This window comes from Chlamydotis macqueenii, chromosome 2 (genome assembly GCF_036417535.1).
Source record: "Chlamydotis macqueenii isolate bChlMac1 chromosome 2, bChlMac1.mat, whole genome shotgun sequence".
NCBI classification, from domain to species: Eukaryota; Metazoa; Chordata; class Aves; order Otidiformes; family Otididae; genus Chlamydotis; species Chlamydotis macqueenii.
In genome coordinates, this window is record NC_141557.1 from 141,411,518 (window position 1) to 141,431,956 (window position 20,439).

Sequence of the window (20,439 nt, forward strand, 5' to 3'; positions counted from 1 at the left end):
TGCTGGTCCAGTTCGGCACATATGGCTGGATGTGACTATCTGATCCTCATCACCACTTTCAGGGACATCAGGACATCTCCTGTCCACAACAGAGATCCAACAGCCAGGGTGCTGTAGGCAGATGTGTAGATTAAAGTGGGGCCAGTTGCTTCCCACCAAAGCAGCTGGCTGCGTACTAACAGTGACAAGTTGTGAGTATACCAACAGGTAGGTGAACTCCAGTGAGAGAAGATGGAAGACTACTGCTGTCTGGATCCCACTTACTGCTCTAGCAGCCACTTCCAGGTCTTGGGGAGAAGGGCACCAAGCCAGATGGAAGTATCCTAAAGGCTGTGTCTGGCTTCTGAACTTCCTGTAGGATCACCTAGACAAAGATTTTTCTGGAGCTACCCTCATTCCATGGATGGCTATTTCTCATTTCCCTGTTAAATGAGGCCCTGTACCTTATCTATTGCACTTTTTTTTTTGCTTTACAACAACATTATACGACACCGAATTCACAAATACCACACAAGCCCATATGACTTTTTTACCAGACTAACGGCTTCAAAAATATTAACAAATCAATCTTCGGAGTACTCCTGTAAAATCTTCATAGTAATTCTGCAACGGAAGATTACTTTTCCAAATCTGTAAAATGGAAAACAGACACCAAGGCTAAAACTGACACTTGAAATAAGATTAAGATACCGTAGGCAGCCAAAGCTGTAAGGCTGTTTTGTGTCAGTATAGGACTGTATAGATTCAAAACTTATGCTGAGCACTGACAGCAGTCGTGACCTGCAGATCAACACCTGAATGTCTAAAGATGGGCATACAGGAAAAAAACCACCTGCCTACTCTGTAAGGGCCTTGCCCAACACCACAAACATTCTACAAACAAGGCTACCACAGACTCCTCATTCTAGCATTTCCTATCCTAAAGCATCCCCAGCATGCTCCAAATAATGTGGCTGTTGTCTGTAACTACTTAAATGTCAACAATATTTTTTTCTGTTGTTAAGGGATGAGATTTTTCTCTTACACAAGTTTCAAACAGTTTAGTAATGTGCCAACACCAAACGAGTAGACTTAGCTAGCATTACCTAGAACTATTTTTCCTTTGAAACTTCTATTCCCATAGCAGTTTTGATTAATATCGGCCAATGGGTTTCTAAAGAGGAAAACAAACCTAGGAGAACGCTTTCCCTCAAGGAGACTACGGTTTGCTGCAGTGCTTTTTGAACTAGGGGTTGTGGAACACATTTCAATGGAGGAACATAAGAAACCACGAAATAAAGCCATGCTGCTGCAACAGCAGACATGACGTAGTATTTTAGAGTGCTATCCTCAATCACTCCTGCTCCAAAATATAGATATTATAACTTTCTTAGAGCAAGCGAAAGGGATTATATTTTAAACAATAAGAAACTTCTTCTCCGCGTTCTCAGAAACAAGATTTGGTGGGGGTTTGTTTGGTTCTTTTCATATCCAAGTTGAGCCGTGTATGTATCCTCATAGTCTCTCTTAAATATCCACAGACAAAAAGATTATGTTTCTCCCTTTTATCCACTACTCATTTTACAGTACGATATCCTCCATATGACTGACATCACTGGAGAAGGAGCCCTTACATTTTTCTTTGCTCAGCAAAATACACGGTCTGTAATGGTAGCCTGGAGGTATTTAATGCCATTCAAGAGTACGTTTTTCTCATCCTCAAAGGACCTGCATATCACAAGGAAAGACAAATACTTCATAAAAAAAAGGACAAAAACAATCCTAAATAACTTAATAACATTTCCAGTACTAACTTCATAAACTGTAACAGAATAAGTCAATACTTTTAGGTAATTTTTTTTTGTAGTTAAGTACCTAATAAAACTTAATCCACACACAGACAAGCTCACTATAAAAAGAATTTAAAAGATTGAAGGCTTTGCTTCTCCAAAGTGAAGCAGCCTTCCCTAACCGAGAAATAAGTATGTACAAGACCAAGCCTGCTGTATTATCACTCAAACTAATTCTGAAATACAAGTTGAAGAAGGATTTAAATATTATACTACTGTAATCCCAAATTTAATTTTAAAAGCCATTTAAGCAATTACTTCATTTGATTATATTTTGTAAAAGAAATTGCAAACTTCCAACTGTCTCCTAATTCATAGATTTGTGAATTACAGCACAAACAACAATGTCACGAGAAAATACCCTGTTGGAAGTGCTTATGTTTTTCCAGGCATTTGCTTGAAAGGGATGTGATTTAGCTTTTATGTAAGACACACTCTCTCAATACACCTTTAATATATATTATATAAAGGCCAATCTGTATTTTACTCAAAGATCATAAATCTTACAATAATGTATTAAAATGTTACAATTTTAATACATTTCAAGATATCCGTAACTATGAGAAAAATTGCATTGTTATTGAAATAATCATCGACATTCCCGACTACCCTCAAAGTTCACCAGAACATGAGAACAGTTGCACTGGATTTCCTGAGTACAGGACCCTGTCTCCAGAGCGTGTGAGACTCCATGGTGCCAACCAACCATGGTTCACCAAGGGTGAAAAATCTCCCACTGGGCCCATGCCCTAAACATGAACTCTTAACTTGTCAGATGGCTTTCAACTCCAGAAAGTAAGTTTGTCTCCCTGCCACTATGTTCCAGCACTTTCTATACTGTCTTCCATATAAACACCAAATCTCTCTCCATGCTGTGAATCCCCAAGAAAGCCTATGGTAATAAGCTCAATAATGTAATGAAACACAGCTCAGAGAATATTACTGCTTTAAAAATCAGTATTTAATTTGCTACTAATCTTACTGAGTATCTTCTTGTTCTCACATCATTATATGAGAACATAAGAAGTTCTAACTTACCCTCATGTTTCTAGTATCTGAATAGAATTACCACCCAGAGAGAGGTGAGGCCTTGGAGCAGCGGGGCTGGCTGGGGAAGCAAGTGCATGACCAGCGACTGACAGAGGGAAGTACTGTATAAATCTCTGCATCACTTACAGCTACACACAGCCACTTGTAATACAATAAATTACATATTTTCTAGATTTACAAACAGTTGAAGGATACTTGTTTCTGCTTTTGTCCGTGCATTAGCAGAAAAACAGGAAATGAATCAGACTGAAATAATAAACCTTGAGAAGAAACACCACGAAATTTTTTGGTCTTACATAAGATTCATTCTTTTTTTAAAGTGCCACAAACTTCAACAGACAAATTGATTTAAAAATCACAATTTTAAATAGATAGTAGAGTAACTATGGGTTGTTCAGAACAGGAAAACAAACCTGGGTCTTTTTCTTTACTGTAGCGTATCACAGGCCTCTTCCACAGTCCCTCTCATGCATCACATTTTCAGCTCGCTGTTGAATAAATGGAATTTAAGCGATCCATATATAAGTACACTGACTGATGGAACACCAGCCAAGATAAGAAAAGATGAGAGGGATGACAAATAAACATCAGTGCCAAATTACAGTGAACCCTTCATTTTCTTTCTAGCTTTGCCACATGACAGGCTTTATTTCAAACAACTCTGGGCCTCTGTTTCACAGACACGCTGTTGAGACTGCATTTACATTCCACTAAAACTTCCTTCAATGAACTTTAAGAAATAAGATATAATGACAGCAACAACAAAGATTAACCTCAAGTTCTGAAATCACTTTCCCATGCAAATGCAAAATCCTATCATCCTTGTGTACCGTTTCTTCTGGACTGTCCCATCTCTTAAATAAGAGGAGTGAAAAAAATCATGTAAAAAAACAAAAAAAAAAAAAAAGAGAGAGAGACACACACAGAAGCCAACTATTGACGAAAACGTATCTCCACCAAAAGGAAAAAAAAAAAAAAAAAAAAAAAAAGAGGCAGGCAAGAGCCAGATTATTTTGACTCAGAACATTTTAAGACAGCTGTCTAACTGCATATACAGAAGAAGAGCAGAACCAGGCTATAACCCCAACTAGATACCACACTAATCACTTGAATTTCAACTCTGGACTAAAATATTTTCCCTCTCATAATCAAAACTAGTCTATGATACAAAAAACTGAGCAAAATTGCACCCTGAGCAGGTACGGTTTTTGTCATAATAATAAATTTTAAAGCAAACTGCCAGCACATTTTTTTTTCTCATTTGTGAAGCATTATTAAACTTGTGATAAAGTCCCCTCGGAACACGCCGGATGTCTTTCAGCTGACACTGGTATCTGTTTCAGTGATTTAATCCCAGGCTGCAAATTTGTCACCGGCCACCTGCAGGGGTCAGAAATGAACATATCTCCCCAGCTCAACGCGTAACTTCCGTCCTTTCCCACTCTGGGCTGGGGAAGGGACTTGGATTTGCTTTGGTTTTGTTTTAAAGATAGAGGGGAAATTGCCAATCATGACATCGGCTACCAAAACAAACAGACAAACAAAAAAAAACCCCAGCAGGACAGATATTCTGCACAGTACTAAGATTTCTTAGATTTCCTTTCTTTGTTTTCCTCTACAGCATGGGGTGAAGTAACTCCCTGCTATTTCAGTATTCCCCTCTGATTACATATAGCACTGAATTAAAGAAAAATATCTAGTATTGTAATAGCAACCCTATTACTCAAAATAATTTATTTTACTCTAAATCTTAGCTTTTCCTCATTATTTTAAATGCCTCAGAAATACCGTAATTGGCTATAAACTGGTTTGCAACCACAATTGGCAACAGGGACAATTTTTAAACTGATGCCTTGGATGTCAGATGCTCCAGCAATTAGAAGTTCTGCCTTTTAAAAAGAGCATTAGTACACAATTTTTAGTGAGGAATGAAAACTCCCTCAAACTTGGAAAAAGCTTGAGTATTAAATCAAGCATATAACCTTGAAGTTAAAATTTTATGGCCATATAAATATACATTAAGTATTTCAGTTTTCCAACAAATATTTTCTTCCAAAGGAAAAAAAAAAAAACCAGGATGGAAAGCAATGTACTTTTTTTTACAATGTAAGCATACTAACCTCTTCCAAACAATGAACAAACTTGTGGGGAAAAAGCTTCCTTAAAGAAAAGAACTGAAGTAACTTTATTCTAAGGAAACAAAGTACATTTTCACCTAGCTGTGACAGGGATTTTTTTTCCAATAACTTACCAATTTTGAGGCTATAGCATTTAATAATATGCCCTGATTAAAAGCAAGAGGAAGTCAGACCAATTACTGAGCTAGGGAGAGCATTTGCTATATAAAACATAGTCCTTGTATTCATATGTAATTCACACCTAGTCTGGCTTGTCCATAAGAACAAAACATTTCATTAATCATGGACTTGGAAAATGTTTCTCTGAACCTACCAAAAAACTGCTGTGAAGCTGAACTGATAGAAATCTTAGAAATGATGTTATTTCCAGGAGACTGCCAAAACCACTATATTACAGAGCGTAATATTAATGGAGCACACTTTAATAAAAAGGTTTGATAACAGACCAAAGCAAACAAAAAAACTCAAAGTTTTTGAAAATACTAAACATACACTTACAGCAAGAATACACACACTCAACATCCTGAGAGGATGGGGGGAAGTAGTCCTTACAAGTCAGATTTGCAGAAGAAATGAACTGCCAGTGAAATCTAAACAAGCCAGAATTTCAGGAGCATTCAATACTGTAGTTATAATGAGAACAATGAAAACAAATGGGTGTCCACACTTTTGAACATTTGATCTGTGTGTATATATAAGCTTATTTGAAGATCAAATATCTGCAGGCATCCTAATTAAGCAGCCCTTGCCAGTAAAAACTATTATATTTTAATTATGCTCCTTAAGTAACGTCTTGGTTAAGCAGAGCATGAGAACAGATGCTATCTAGTCTATTTTTGGGATACTCTAGGTAAGGAGTCATTGAAGAAGAAGAGACAGTGCCCTGCAGCATCACTGCAAGAAAAAAAAAAAACCAAAACAAAAACAAAAAACTATATTGCCTCTTCTCATCCAGGAAGCTCATCTGCAAGGATAACTTTTCTTTTTACATCACCATAACAAAGATACGCAACAGATGAGAATAAATCCAGTAAATCTTTCCCAACACTAATTCACAGAATCATTTCAGTTGGAAAAAACCCTCAAGACCACAGAGTCCAATCATTAACCTAACATTACCAAGTCCACCACTAAACCATGTCCCTAATGTAACCTAATTCAAGGTGTCCTATACTAATAATTCTTTTCCTATTAAGAGACTAAGACACCCAAGATGAAAATACCTTTAGATTTATACACACGAATAAAAATAAAATGTTACAAGGTAAGATAAGTTTGGGTTTTCTTCATTTGAGAAAGGAAAGTTATTTCACTTTTGAAGGAAGTTCTTTAAGTCAGGAGCTTCACCGTTTATTTGAAACCATTTATTTCCTCTTACAATTCCAAAGAAAATAGTTACACAAATACATTAGAGGAAGCAGGTGTATAATTTCATTGAAAAGCTATTTAAGTTTCTTAAAAAGGAATTTTATGTCAGCACAGGAGATCTTTCACACATTTCCTTAAGTTACTCGCTAGAACATATACTTTAATATTTAACTTACTACTTTACAAAAGAAAAGCAACCACAAGGTATTATTCCACACTACTAGCAAGCACTGCTCTATGGCCCTAAGCACAAAATCAAATGATCACAGAGCCAGGAAAACACCAACATCACTTCAAGTTGTAAATATATGAAGAAAATCCTCAACATCACTACAATTAAATGGTAAAATACCTAGGGACATGACAGTTAAAATAAATAAATAAATAAAATTTAAGCTAGACCTCAGAATGCCACAAGATACAACACCATTTGTTGTCAATGTGTCCTCAGTTTTCATTCAAACCTACTTCTTATTTTATAAATCAGTTATCACTTAAGTTACAGTAACACCTGGCATTGTTTAAGACTAACTAAGCTATATATAACTTTCAGAAATGTATTTCTGCAGGGAAAAATACTTACAAAATTACATTAATGTGCAGTTAGGCACCTTGCAGGTTTTTTATATTTTAATATAATTTCCTCCAACAATGCACAAAGCAACTCACTTTGGACAGAAACATGGCAGACAAGTTCTACAGGAATGTAAATAGATATGAAGTTATTTCCCTGCATTTCAAAACGTTGAATATTAAAGGGAATACATCTTTTACAACATCCAGAGCAAGAGGTTCTGATACAGAGGGGCTTTATGCTCAGTAAGCTTCGCTACACAGTTTGAGAGTCCTACAGATGAAGCCCTTACTGAACTGGCTTAAAAGTTTTAAATTAGTACAAGTAGTCGTCCATGCTGTCTCTGTTGTGGGTTAACCTGCCCTGCAGCAGAAATCCAGAACAAGTCCATCTTGCACTCTTCAGGGCAAGGTCAGATGTTCACTTTAAACTGCCTATAAGACAGGTTTAAGCTAAATCTCCAGATCTGAACAAAAGCAGGGGCATTAATTTCATTATATTGATGGCTGCAGGTTAGTAAATTCCAAGAGGAGGACATTAATAAATAAGAGGTGGTAACATTTTAAACCACTGTGGCTATTTGCTAAATTAACAAATGTCCTTACAATAGCAGCTAAGCTTCCAAAATAGCTTGCTACACTTTTCTGTGGCACTACCTTCCAAAAGACAATCATTTGCCAGAACTTACCGTACAGGCCAGATATGAGCAGCATATAAAAAGAGTACAGCAGTCCTACAAAAAGCAGCAGCAGGCTTAAAGCAAGGATGGATATAGCACCTCATAGTTAAACAGCAGATGTTATGGGGGAGGAGAATGTAAGCAGACAGTCAGATTAAGTCAAATTGGAAAAATATAACCATGCTATTGAAAACAGAAACTAAAGTAATAGAAGTTAAATGCAATGTGACTCACTTGACTTTTACAGTTTAGTAAGTCATTTATTTCAAAATACAATAATTTCTTTTTAAAGTAAAGGCTAGTAACTCTATTATTAAGACTGCCCGACACTTCATGCTGTAACATCCTATTTCCAAAGCTGCTTAGAATCTTCTCAAGCAAACTGGGCTGAAAGTTATATACCAAGATCATCTTCAGCACTCATTTCAACCAAACTACTTAAGTCAATAACAAATAAAACCCCACAGCTCAAAAACCGCAACACTGTAACAAAGAAAATTATGTTAGAAAAGAAAATAAATCAAAAACTTGCAGTATTTTCTCAGGAAAGGTTTAGCACTAGCACACTCTGAAGCTGGAATTTGAGTTCTGGCCTGCATATGTACGATGTACATTTTGTCAGCCTTCCAGCAATGTGAATATATACATGCTTGCAAGTTTTTGGGAATGGGAGATGATGACACTTGATTTTCAGCAAAGAACATATATTTTATCTGCTAAAATCTCTCCTGAACTTGATCCGGCCTGGAACCAAACAGAATCTTCCTTTTACTTCCGGTTTTACAATATGCTGGGTTAAAGTACTAGAAGATAAAGCTAGGAAGCTGGCTTATCATTTTCAAGATCCTTACTATTAAATAACAGCAACGTAGAAGACACTCTAACCAAATGTGGACAGGATTAAACTCATAGAAAGAAGCAGGGCCAGCAAGGAGTAGATGAAAACAAGAACGGATGTAGTCCAAACTTGCTTAGACATGATCCTGAGCAACCTGACCTAGGAGTAGCCCTGCTTTGAGCAAGGGCTGGACTCCACACCCTCTGAAAGTCTCTTTCAACCCAAACCACGCTGCAATTCTAACAGTGGAAGTGGTGGCTGCCAGAATGCTGATTGAAGTCTGCACCAAAATAGGAATAGGATGGTGAAAGAGATACTCCAGAGACTGCTAAACAGAAAAACATAAGAGGAAATGGGGATCGCAGAGTGTGGAGACTGGCAGGAGTTCTTCAGGGCAGTCATCTGGGAACTCTAACCCAAGTAATAGAGACAACATATACCATGAAAAACCAGTGAGGCAGGAGAACTAACTGGCTGATCACAAACAGTAGAGGAAAATGAGCTAACCACCACAGGTTAGACCCTACAAAAAGTAGTTGAACTGGGAACAGAGAGAGAGGGAGCATCTCCAAATGACAGGAGAGAAAGACAAAGACATCAGATTAGATATTGAAAAGCATATGGATTTAGATTGGCTAGGATATTTTCCTAACAAAAATCATAACTGACTAAATATGAATAGGATTTGGATAAAACACTGTTAAGTAGTATGCAGAAAGGAAAAGGTACATTGTTGGTGACAAATTTAAAAAAAACAGCAAAAGCAGCTTGTACTGTCAAAGCATGCCTTCCTCTCACACTTATCCCCCACAGTCCAAAGACATCCACAAAGCCCTCTGCATAAGCACATGGATCATACTATCCAGAGTTGATCCCTATAAAGCATGACAGAGTATTATTAGATACCACTAGCTCAAATAGCAGTGGTCTGTGTAGTGAGTAGCTTCCAAACCTGCCGATATGATGGCAATTATTATTTTTAACAGCAAGGAAACACCACACAAACTACATTATAAAGAACTTAATCAAGTAAACAGAACTAAGCCCTGGAGTTTGAAAATGAGTACTGAAGTACATTATGACAGTTTAATTCCATGGCTTTTATCCATTTCCCCCCCTAAAATCTTTGCCAGCTTCACACTTACCAAGTCACTATGCAGTATTTCATTTGTTCTTACTGATCATGCCTCCTATCTAAAAAAAAAAAAAAAAAAAAACACAAAAATAACAAAACCACACAAACAAAAAAGCCCACTACATATAATGCTAAAATTGAAAGCAGGAATTGATTTCCTCATAGGCCATTACAGAATGCTGATATGTTAAACTACTATTGCTGAAACAATATTAAAGCATATGATTAAGGATGGATTTATTTGCCAGCCTCAGGTGCCTGATCTGAGATACCCAGGAACTTAATTTATTTCAGGCTATGTTACACAGCAAATTATATGTTCAAAGATACCTGCAATATCAATTGTGTAAACACATACCCCCCATCCCCATCTGCTCCGTCAAACCAAGAAATACCACTGATACTACATAGCCAGGATTCAGATGGCTTCATCAGGCAATAAGAAAATGTTTTTAGTTTTTTGCTTTATTTGCATTATATCTCCAAACTCACTCAAAGGAAACAACTGCCCTAGAGACTAGGTTTATTGCTGCCCAACCTAGACGGACTCCCCAGTGGACAGAGCAAATGCATTCTGAGGAACGCTTCTGCAGGGAAGAAAAAGAAACAAAAAACCACAGCTGTGTAATCAAGGACTGTAACTTAATAAAGGTAGGCACAAAAAGTAATCAAATTATGGTTACTTCTTCAACCCTAATTCTGGCATTTCTTAACATCTGAGAATTTGACCTGAAACCTGAAAATGACAGTGAACTGCATGCAATGGCAGAATTCATTTCACTTTATTGATGTCTGCAGTCCTTCACATTACAAAACCAGTGCAAATAAGGCATCAAACTGCTGTAGGAACCATACCTACCTGTTTCTGGTATTTCTAGTGCACTCATTATCATGGTTTATGAGAAACAAAGTTAAACTACCAGCATCCTGAAGGCATCTTGTCTTTACAACAGAAAAACAGAGTTCTTGCATTCTACACACTATTTAAACCTCAGCCATTCTTCACCTACTGAATGCACCGTTTTGCAGAATGCCCGTCAGAGAAGTTAAAGTTACTGCAAGTCCATGTCCACAGCCGTACCTCGCACATCAGAAACAAAACAGAAAGCAGCAAGGAAAACAAAAAACAGATCATTGGCCTCATATTTTACTCAAATAACACATCTTGGTCTAGATCCAGGCATGATACTACGTTGATTAGGGCAGACTGTAGGAGGTGGGAAGAAACAGTTTTCACTGCTTACTGTTTAGAGAAAAAGCTGAAGCACTGCTGGGCAGGACTAACCAGGATTCTTCTATTTCTTAACCCACTCCCCAGTAAACAACACCTCCTTGCAAAGCTTCAGCTCAACAGCGAAAGATAAGGTATATGCTATGCAAGATAAACTTATCTACTAACTAAATTAACCCTGAAAACAGGGGAGCTTGTTCTCCCTTTCCCAGACAGGCAGGCAGCACGTAATCTTAATCTGAATTCTTGCAAGGCAGGATCTTTCTCTTTGTTTATCCTTGTTCTCTTTTCATTAGTTAGTTAATCCATTACCTAGTTCATCTTGGAATAATCTTTAATTGTTAATAATGGAAAGACTTGGGACTCCTGTGCGGAGCTTACAGGGCTCTCTTCTATTCTTACCCTGGCTGAATTTCTGCCTGGTGTCAGATCACAGGAGGCAAAGTCTAATTTTCTGCAGCTACGCACCACCACCACAGACAAAGTCTGAACAAGAGCATGCTGACACATAACGGGGAAAAAAATAAAAGGGCAATAGCAAACAGGAACAGGAAGGGGAAGAAAGAAAGGAGGAAAAAAGTAACTAGCCAGGCAAGAATATAAGGAGGAAAATACCTTTGGTCACTAGATACAAAAATCCCTCAATCCAAATGGAGATGGCTTAAAACCATGGTGGTGTTAAATTAAGAGAAATAGTGAACATAGGAGCTTTGCAGGCTTCTTCTCTATGTTGTCCCACAGATAAACTTGCCCTGACTGCAGAATCTCACACTTCAGAAAAGCAACAGCCTGGCTTAGAGGCCATAGGCACTAAAGATCCCTTTGCTTAAAAAGGACCTAGAAGTTTGATACCTCCATCTCTGACCCTGAGTAAAAGGGCTCCTGGTCTCCCAAGATGTATTTTTAGCATTGTCATATAAAGGACACTTGCTTTTTTTTTTGAAAATGCAAAGTCAAACAAAAAGTATCAGATACAGCTTCACAGGTAAAATGAAACTGAGAAGGTAGCTGCTCTTCTCAGGAAACTGAAGCAAGGTCTTCAACTCAGGAAAAAAAAAAGCAAACAACCCAAACAAACAATATTAAAGGCTTTATTCTGTTTATATTTGACTTAAGATAGAGGAATACAAAGTTAGAGGACCTTCATCAGGTCACACAGTGGAGAAGTCTTGAATAAAAGTTATTTTTCCAGTATATATTCTAAAAACAAAGCGTTTAACCTTGAACACATTTCATCCTACAGCCACATTTCTTTGCATATTAGATTGTTTATTATGGAAACACGAAAGGTAGACCCAAAGTAAGATACTTCCCAATGACTGACCAAAAGAAAATGTTTCTCAGCAGGCCTGACCTTTGCCACTTGGGTGGTCTCAAAACAGCCACTATTTATTTCCATCCAAATGTTCTTCTGCTATTAGATGTTTGAGGACAACTGGATGCTCCCTACATAAAGCATTCTGATATGAAGGAGAAAAGCCAAACCGTATGTTGCACAACCACTCCCTGTCAGCATCTCCACTTATTCTATACAGTCCCTGTACAGACGTTCAGTTAATACTTACTAAAACATTTACTGTCAAGGTACAATTAGATCTTGATACAAGGAAGAACTACAGCACTGAATATGAGCTGAGCACATGGCCCCCAATTTTCAGGTCACAAAAAGCTCAACACACTCATCAATTATCTAATGTAAGCAGAATAAAAGCCTTTTATTTCCTAAAAAAAAAAGAGGTATAAATGTTTCTGAGTTCTGAATGGCAATACTGCAAAAGATCTGCCAAAACATCCCTCCCCTTGTCCAGTTTCACTGAAATGCACTGCAAGTTCTGTGCACCATGTACTTTCAGCAAAGGAAATGGATGAAGGACGCATTTAGGCATGGCACCACCAACAGTCTTTTCCTCTGGAATGCAACCATTAAGGTGCTAAGACTCTTATTTGCCTAAGAGTAGACAGTTAACAAGGCTGTTTTATACAAATATTTAAAGGTAAAAACAAGGCACAGCAACAGCAGTGCTGTGATGCCCTCATATCCAAAACGCTAGTCAGGCAAGACTGTAAAATCCCCATGCCTCAACTAATGTCTTCAGTCCCACCTGCACCTCCACTGTTCAGTAAATCCCCCAAGGTGCAGGATCACTGCACTCCCTATAAACCATTTCTTGAAAACATACACAAGGTAAATTTGTCTCACCAGAAATCTTACACAATGCACTAAACTATAGCTGCAACTGTCTTGCAGATCAAGCATTTTCAGATAAGAAAAGAACTCGATTAACTTGATGTGGCTCACAGAGTTTGGTTTTATGTGAAAAATCTGATTAGAAACTGAGAAACTTAAAAGTAATACTTCTATTTATTAAGGATATGCAGCATCAGTGCAACACAATGAGAACAAACCAACGTGATTCTTACTGCACACAGTTTCTCCAGGGTTAGTCCTCTTCCTGAAGCAGTTCTTCATTCACTAAACGGAACAACTGAAGGGGACAGCCAGAGGCTCCAATTTAGAAAAACAAACAAACAAAAAAAACTCTGATCTGCCTTATGGGAGCAGCTAAAGGACCTATGGAAAATGCTTGTTTAACAGTAATTTGTCTCAACTATAAATGGAAACAGAACAGAACTGACATAGTCCCACAATGACAGTTTGTGCTGAACAATAACAGGATACTTGCATTAACAGAGCTGTGCTCTACTTAGGAAGCAAAAACAAGCGACTATACCAAACTGAATTCGTACAAACGTTGATTTCTGCAAGATGCCCTTCAAACATCTTGCTGAAGACATCATTAGGGGATATGCTGGCCTCTAAAGAGAGGAAGTTTTAATGCCCGAGGAAATATCTGTGTATATGTAACTTTTATTTAAGATCATTTCATTATGTCTCTCTGCTAAGTTGCTTTAGGTTAAAGCAACTCTGATATCAGCTTTCCAGAGTGGTGCAACACATCTAGATGTAAAGTAAACCTGTTGGAAACATGTCCTTCAGAAAATAATAATTAAAAAAATCTACAGCTATTTTCATCTTGTAAATGGCAATTTACAAGTTACAAATGGCAAATTTTATAGTTGCAGTGTTCTGGCTGCCTGTCCAACAAGATACTAATAGTCACCCAGCAGGTGACTAACTTCAATATACAGTTTGAGAGTAGAAAAGCCTACAGTAATCTTTCCATTGCAAAAAAAAAGTAACCTAAAACAGAAGCACTTCTACTTTTTCTTTCCATGGATAAACCTCAAGGTAGAGTTCATTCTTCTTAGACGTATGCCATGACTTCCCTGAAGGTGAAGCAAAACAGACAGTTGAGGCCCTCCTCTCTTGCCTTAACAAGGAAAGACCTAAGGGTAGTATCACAAATGACACCTCACAACTCAACTATGAGGCTTTTCTTCCTTCTCCGAATTCTACTTTGAAGAACTCAAAGACTATTCTAAGGCTGGTATAAGCCATGCTTACAACAGGAAGAAAATTTCTAGTAGAGCCCTGGAATATTCTAGTACCACATAACATTTACAGTTCTTTTCAGATACCCATTGCTTTGTTTTGGATCCTGGAGTCAGTACCTGCACTAAGAGGAAGAAGAAAAAAAAAAACAAAAACAAAAACAACAACAACAAAAAAAAACCAAACAAGCAAGCAACCCACACCAGAGAAGAACCAGCAATCAAAACCAAGGTAAAACACAGTTCTGCAGTGCCTGAGAATTGCCAGAAATGCACATGAAACAACCACAGATCACTGAAAATAGAAGACTAAGCCACCTTATGACTCAGACGAGCCAAGTCTCTCACACAAAAGTATCTTCTTATCAACTAAAAAATAGACTTACAAGACAATCTGGGCTAATAAGCTGAACATTAGTTTACAGAAGTTTGGAAAAAAATTGTCAATCCATAAATATCAGCAATGGACCAAATATCTACTTATATAATCACTTATCACAAAGTGCTAAGAAATAAAATAAATAAAAAAAGAGTGCCTGAATAAATCTTCTGAAGTAACATTCAAGTGAATACTTAAGAGGGAAGACTGAAATTCAGCTCTGAATTCTAACTCTTTAGTTCAAACTCATAGCTGTTTATTTGGACTTTTATTTCTTTCTGATTAAAGCAGAACACACAGTATCTGAAATCTAATCTATATACAACACAAAAAGGTTTCTATTTTTCCTTAAAGATTACTTCACTGAAGATTTAAAATACAAACTACTAGAAAGGAACTAACACTAGACTAAATCATGGATAAAACTTCCACTTTAGAGACTCAGAAACAAAAGGAAGTCTCTTGTGAAAAATTAGGAACATAAAAAAAAAAACCAACTGTTTTCAAGGTACTGATACAGTCTTTTCCATATTCTTCCTGTGAGGGAAAAAAAAAAAAATGTATACCACAACACTACTAAAACCAACCAATTCTCTAAGACTCAATGTAACCTTTTACTTTCTTGGTGGTAGTCTACCTCTAGGTGCAATTCAGACAGTTTTAACAATGTAAGATCCAACACCACTCTCAGTACCTTGAAGCTGTGTTACGTACACCAATTCATTCAGCTACACATCTGCCATCAGTTAGCATAGAAAGGACAATGGAAACTTAGAGCTAAGATAAATGCAAAAAAAAAAAAAAGTTCTAAAATCAACTTCTTTATGGATAAGCCAGTGTTAGAATTAATTTTACTACTCCTTCAAAGAGCCTTCACTGACCCTAAGAAAGAATCGGATTGACTCGCAACTCAGCTACGAGCCAGAAATCACACTAAGAGTTAAGCCTAAAACACATATCCATCAACTCGTTTAGTCAGGTATTAAAATGTATTCTACTAGGCTGGTATGTGGTGGTTACGTATAATTCAGAAAACAAATCACAAAGCTAATTATGGATGTCTGACCATGGGCCAGAGTAAACTGACCCCATAATGGAGACCACAAGCTTGGCTAAAGGCCATCAGAGGACAGTGGTGCAGAACAGCATGGTTGTACTTCAGAGTTCAAAGACCTTTCTTAGCGCTTCCAAACCAGGATTCAGACGCCCTGTGAAAAGATTCAGGCAGCCTACTTTGTTTCCCTGGAAAGGAAGGGGGAGGAATCTTTGTGAGGAATACTTTAATAAGACTAAGTAAGGATCAAAAAGGCCTAAGTAAACAGAAGAAACCGAAACTTGACTGGCTGGGAAGAATCACCTACCCACTGAACAAATTCAGCCTGAAGTATTTGCCATGGGGAGTAGTAGCTAAACACTGTTAATTAATAATAGAAAAAAAAAAAATACACATTTTCAATCACAAAAGGCTCTACCCAACTGCCAGAAGAATTCAAGGGCTTGTATTCCTTCACAGGTTAACAATATTCACATAAACCAAGTTTTTGTAAGGCATATATTAAAGCTAACTGGGAATCTCACACCTAAGGGAGTTTTAATGATTCATTTACTAATGGAGAGACCAGGATTTGTACACACTATAAAGGTAAACAAATATATCTGTCAAGCTTCTTACTTCCTCCTGAGTCTCAGCTAGCATAATTAATCAAAACCTCATGATTGCTCTATATAAGAAATGTGTCATTTGTCTGGTAGATTTAAGGGGAAGAGGAGGGAAGAAAACCACACATACACAGTTCAACTCCCTCTTCTAGGAATTACGATCTGATGTCCTCAAATTCAAAAATAGCTGACAACATAAACATAACAGCTAGAATTCAGCATTTATGCTGACTTGTATAAAGCACAGCTAAAACTCTGGTATACTTCAAGAAATACAAGTATAGAAGAGTTATGCATGTATAAGCTTTTTACTGAACTTGTTTTGAAAAGCAGCATTATTGCCATTATGCAAAAGTGAAACTTTCATTTTCTGGACTCACCTCACATGCAGTTAAAAAAAAAAAAAAGTGCTTTCTCAGCTTTCTGAAAGCTCTGAGTACAAGCATTTAAATGTTTACAGTTAAATAACAATAAGATTTTGGAAACTGTTAAGTAGTGTTACACAGCCATCATTTCTAAGCATGCAAGTGAATTCTATTAGCTGGGCAATTCAGAATTTATACTTCAGTTTCACCTGGACATTAAACTGAAAACCTTCTTTTCCAAATGAACTTAGTAAAAAACATTTCATCAGCTAGTGAAATAGGGTTCTTCGGCTGACAAAAAAAAAAGAACCGTTAAAAAAAAAAACTTTAAAGAAATAAATTCAATTTTTAAAAATGAATTTATAATTAGTTTTGTCTACAGAATTAAATCCTGCAAGACCCATTTCCCAGACTGCCCTTGCTTTTTAAAAATAATGCTGTCCTTGATGGCAATTGAGATAAAGCACTAATCGCTACCAATGCCAACTACAGTATTTTAACAGAAACAAGATTTGCTGTGCTCCTCTCGGGGAAACAAGCACGCTGCCAGTAAGTGACCACAAGGGCATGAAGGCTTCAAATTTTCATTTCTCTGCTCAGCAGTAACCGCACTCTACTACTGTCCTTTTGGCATAGCCCCATAACTCTACTCCGCCACCATCCCTTTGGCAAAGCCCCATTTCTTTCTGTCAGAGAACATGGGAGCAGGAGGGGAAAAAGCAGAAGGACACTTCCCTTTTGCCAACCATCACCTCTTCAGCTCACTCATATGCAGGCTGGGGTGCAGACTGTTTGTTACCCGTTTTTCCCCTATCCTTCCAAGAGAGGACTGCAATAGTTGCTGTGTGCACAGCACACTGCCAGGTGGAAAACTCCCAGCTCTGCAGAGGGACCTGTGCAAGGAAAACACTCGGCAAGACGCTGGCTGTCACCACTGCTGGTCCCCCCACCGGCTTTACGGCCGCGGTGTCATACCCCGGCGGTTCCAAACTCATCCACCCCTCCGATTCCCCGGATCCGGGCTGGACAAGAGAGCACAGAGAGGTCAACGAGAAACTCTCGGGGGGGGGTTAGAGGCGAGGGGGCGGGCGAACCCTGTTCCCCGGACGGCGCTGAAGGCCCGGGAGCGGCGCGCACTGCGAGTTCAAGCCCAAGAGTTTCCAGGGCCCGGCCGCCGGCCCGATGCCGTTGCCGGGCGGCGGGAGGGAGGCGCCCGCCGAGGGTCCCGCTCGCCCCGCGGCGCCGCAGCCCACCCGGGCCTCCCAGCCCGCCGCGCCGAGGCCACGCGAAACCCACCCGGCGGCTCCTCCGCTATCCCAGCCCCTCGGACGGGGGGGGGCGGCCCGGGCCGGCCGCGCCCCCTCGCCTCCTCCACCACGGCTCGGGGCGGGACGGGCCCCTCGCTCCGCCCGGGGGGAGCACAGGGGAGACAATGGGCACGATGACTTCACCCTCCAGCAATGTGAGGAGCAGCGGCGGGCGCCGCCGGCTTCCCCCCCCCACCCCCGGCCGCTGGGACACCCCTGGGCCGCCGCTCCTCCGGCCGCAGCGGGGACTCACCCGGGCCCTCTCCCAGCCGGGCCCGGGCCCCCGCCCAGAGGCGGCTCCGGCTCGAAGGCTCCGCTCCACCCCCCACCCTCCGCCACGCTCAGGGCGGCGGCGGCTACTGGCCGCCAGCGGAGACCGGAGGCGGGTGACCACCGGTGCCGCCGCCGCCGGGCCCCTCTGCTCCCCCTGCCCTCGCCGCGGGCCCACTCCCGGTACCTGCGAATCGCCGGGAGGAAGCAGCGCCGTTCCGCCCGCCCGGGCCCAGCCTCCCGCAGGAAGCGTTTCTCTGTGTGTGTGTGTCTGTGTGTGTCTGTGAAGCGGGGGAGGCGGCGCCGCCGGGGCGGGGCGGGACCGGCGGCGCGGGGCCGGGGCGGGGCGGGGCGGGACGGGACGGGCTCTGCCCTGCCCTGCCCGCGAAGGGAAGGCGGCGCCCGCGCGATTGGTTTCCGCGACGCGCTGAGCTCAAGCGCGCAGCGGTGCCGCCCCTCCGCCCTTCCCACCCTCCCTTCCCCCGGCGACCGTTGGTGCGGGGCGGCCCCAGCAGGAGGTGGCCCCAGCAGGAGGTGGGCCCAGCGGTCCCTTCAGGGCGCCGCTGCCCGCCCGGCCGCCACCCCCTGGCCGCGGTGGGAACCGCGGCGGCCTCCCTCGCTCCCCGGGGCTCGAGAGCGGCCCGGCGCGGGGTGGCGGGGTGCTGGGCGCCGGCGGGGCGGGTGCGGTGTCCGTTCCCCGGTGGCGTTCAGCTCGCTGGGCCGGTGCGCGGGAACAGCAGCAACACAGAGTAATTGTTTGCTGTTCCGTGGGCTTCGTACCCATTAAGACGTAACAGCGCCTGGCGAGGAATGTTGAGACGTTTCGGTGGGGTCGTGTCGCCGAGTGCTGATTCACTCGCCGAAACGACAAAGCGCTGATTTCCTGCTGTGAAACACGGGCGTTTCTTTTCGCTCCGCTTCTCGCCATTTGAAGCAGAACCTGCTTCAGCGTTCGCCCAGGATCCCCCCACTTTTCCTTTGCGGCGTGTCCCCCGCGTTACATGGGTACCGCAGCATCACATTGGCTTTTAATCCTGTGCCATCCCCCCCCCCCCCCCCCTTCTCTAGTTAATAATTCATACTGGCTGTTGTCATCATCTGAATTCTCTGGAACTGGAGTTTACCCCCTGTGCATAGATAACTAATGGTGCTTCCGTTAAGCCGGTATGGAACCTGGAAGCTTACTCTGGGAAAAGTTACTAATTACCCAACCTGCATTTAATGTGTGTACATACTGTAAAGTGAATAAAATCTGCCACCTTTTCCTGCGGGATTTGCAGTCTGTTAAAGGCTCGCACATACACTTACCTTTATTTATTCCATTGGAGTCAATAGGACTGCTTCCAGTACGTCAAATTAAGAGCGAGTACAAGTCATTCCATGGTGAGATACTTAATCTGAAATGACAGAATCAGCGATTACAACAAACAGGAAGGGGAAGTGGAAAATGAGGGTAATAGCAGTGAGATTATACTGGAACTTTGGTATGTTGTATACAAACCATGGCAGTTCCTTTGCTTCTAAGAGCCAGTAGCTAGGGGAGTTACTCAGGCTCCAGTACTGCAAACATGTCCATATCACTAAAGGCATGTACACAGTGCCATTGCGTTCAGTTGGATAAGCTATGCAGAAGAATGCTGCATATAACTGTTTGCAGGGTAGAGTCTTGGCCCCTTTGTTATGTATGAAATTTGGTACAGATAAATGGAATTAGAGAGCTGAAGTTCAGAAAATCAGGGGAGAAAAAGGAAAGGCAAGAGTGGAGATGAATGAGAGAAAGAAAACAAAGAGGGAAACAGACAGATTAATGTATGGAATCGCACGGCAGGATAGGTGAACAACTTTTGACTGGAACAGGAACAGCAAACCATTTTTCCAACTCAAATGTACAACCACCAAAAAAAACCAAAACACCCCCAAAAAACTAGCAACAAGGAATGCAAAACAATGCAGTAATGTATTGCTTTCTAAATGTCCAGAGGGATTCAGCAAATCAGTACAAATATTCTGAAGTCTCTTGGCTAATGCTGGAGAACAGGAGGGGAACAGAGCCCAGGTGTTTTAAAATTCTGCACTGAGAGATTGAGTGGTCTCTGTGGTGGTCAGAGGGTTTCTTCTTGAAGCTGATGAGGGACAAAACCTCCAGTCAGCCACCCTCCTGAGA

General features: G+C 40.7%; 1 protein-coding gene across 3 annotated transcripts in view; it reads right to left on the minus strand.

The window, feature by feature from the left end:
- RNF19A (ring finger protein 19A, RBR E3 ubiquitin protein ligase) overlaps nt 1-19,598 on the minus strand; it is a 58,663-nt gene extending 39,065 nt beyond the window's left edge. The window contains exon 1 of one of the 3 annotated variants that reach the window (XM_086741092.1): nt 19,584-19,598. The gene's annotated coding sequence lies outside the window, so the exon portion shown is untranslated. Of the gene's footprint in view, nt 1-18,462; nt 18,552-19,583 lie in introns of those variants that run through there. The other 2 variants (XM_086741090.1, XM_086741091.1) reach the window with 2 other exon arrangements.
- Between the last annotated feature and the right edge of the window lie 841 nt (nt 19,599-20,439).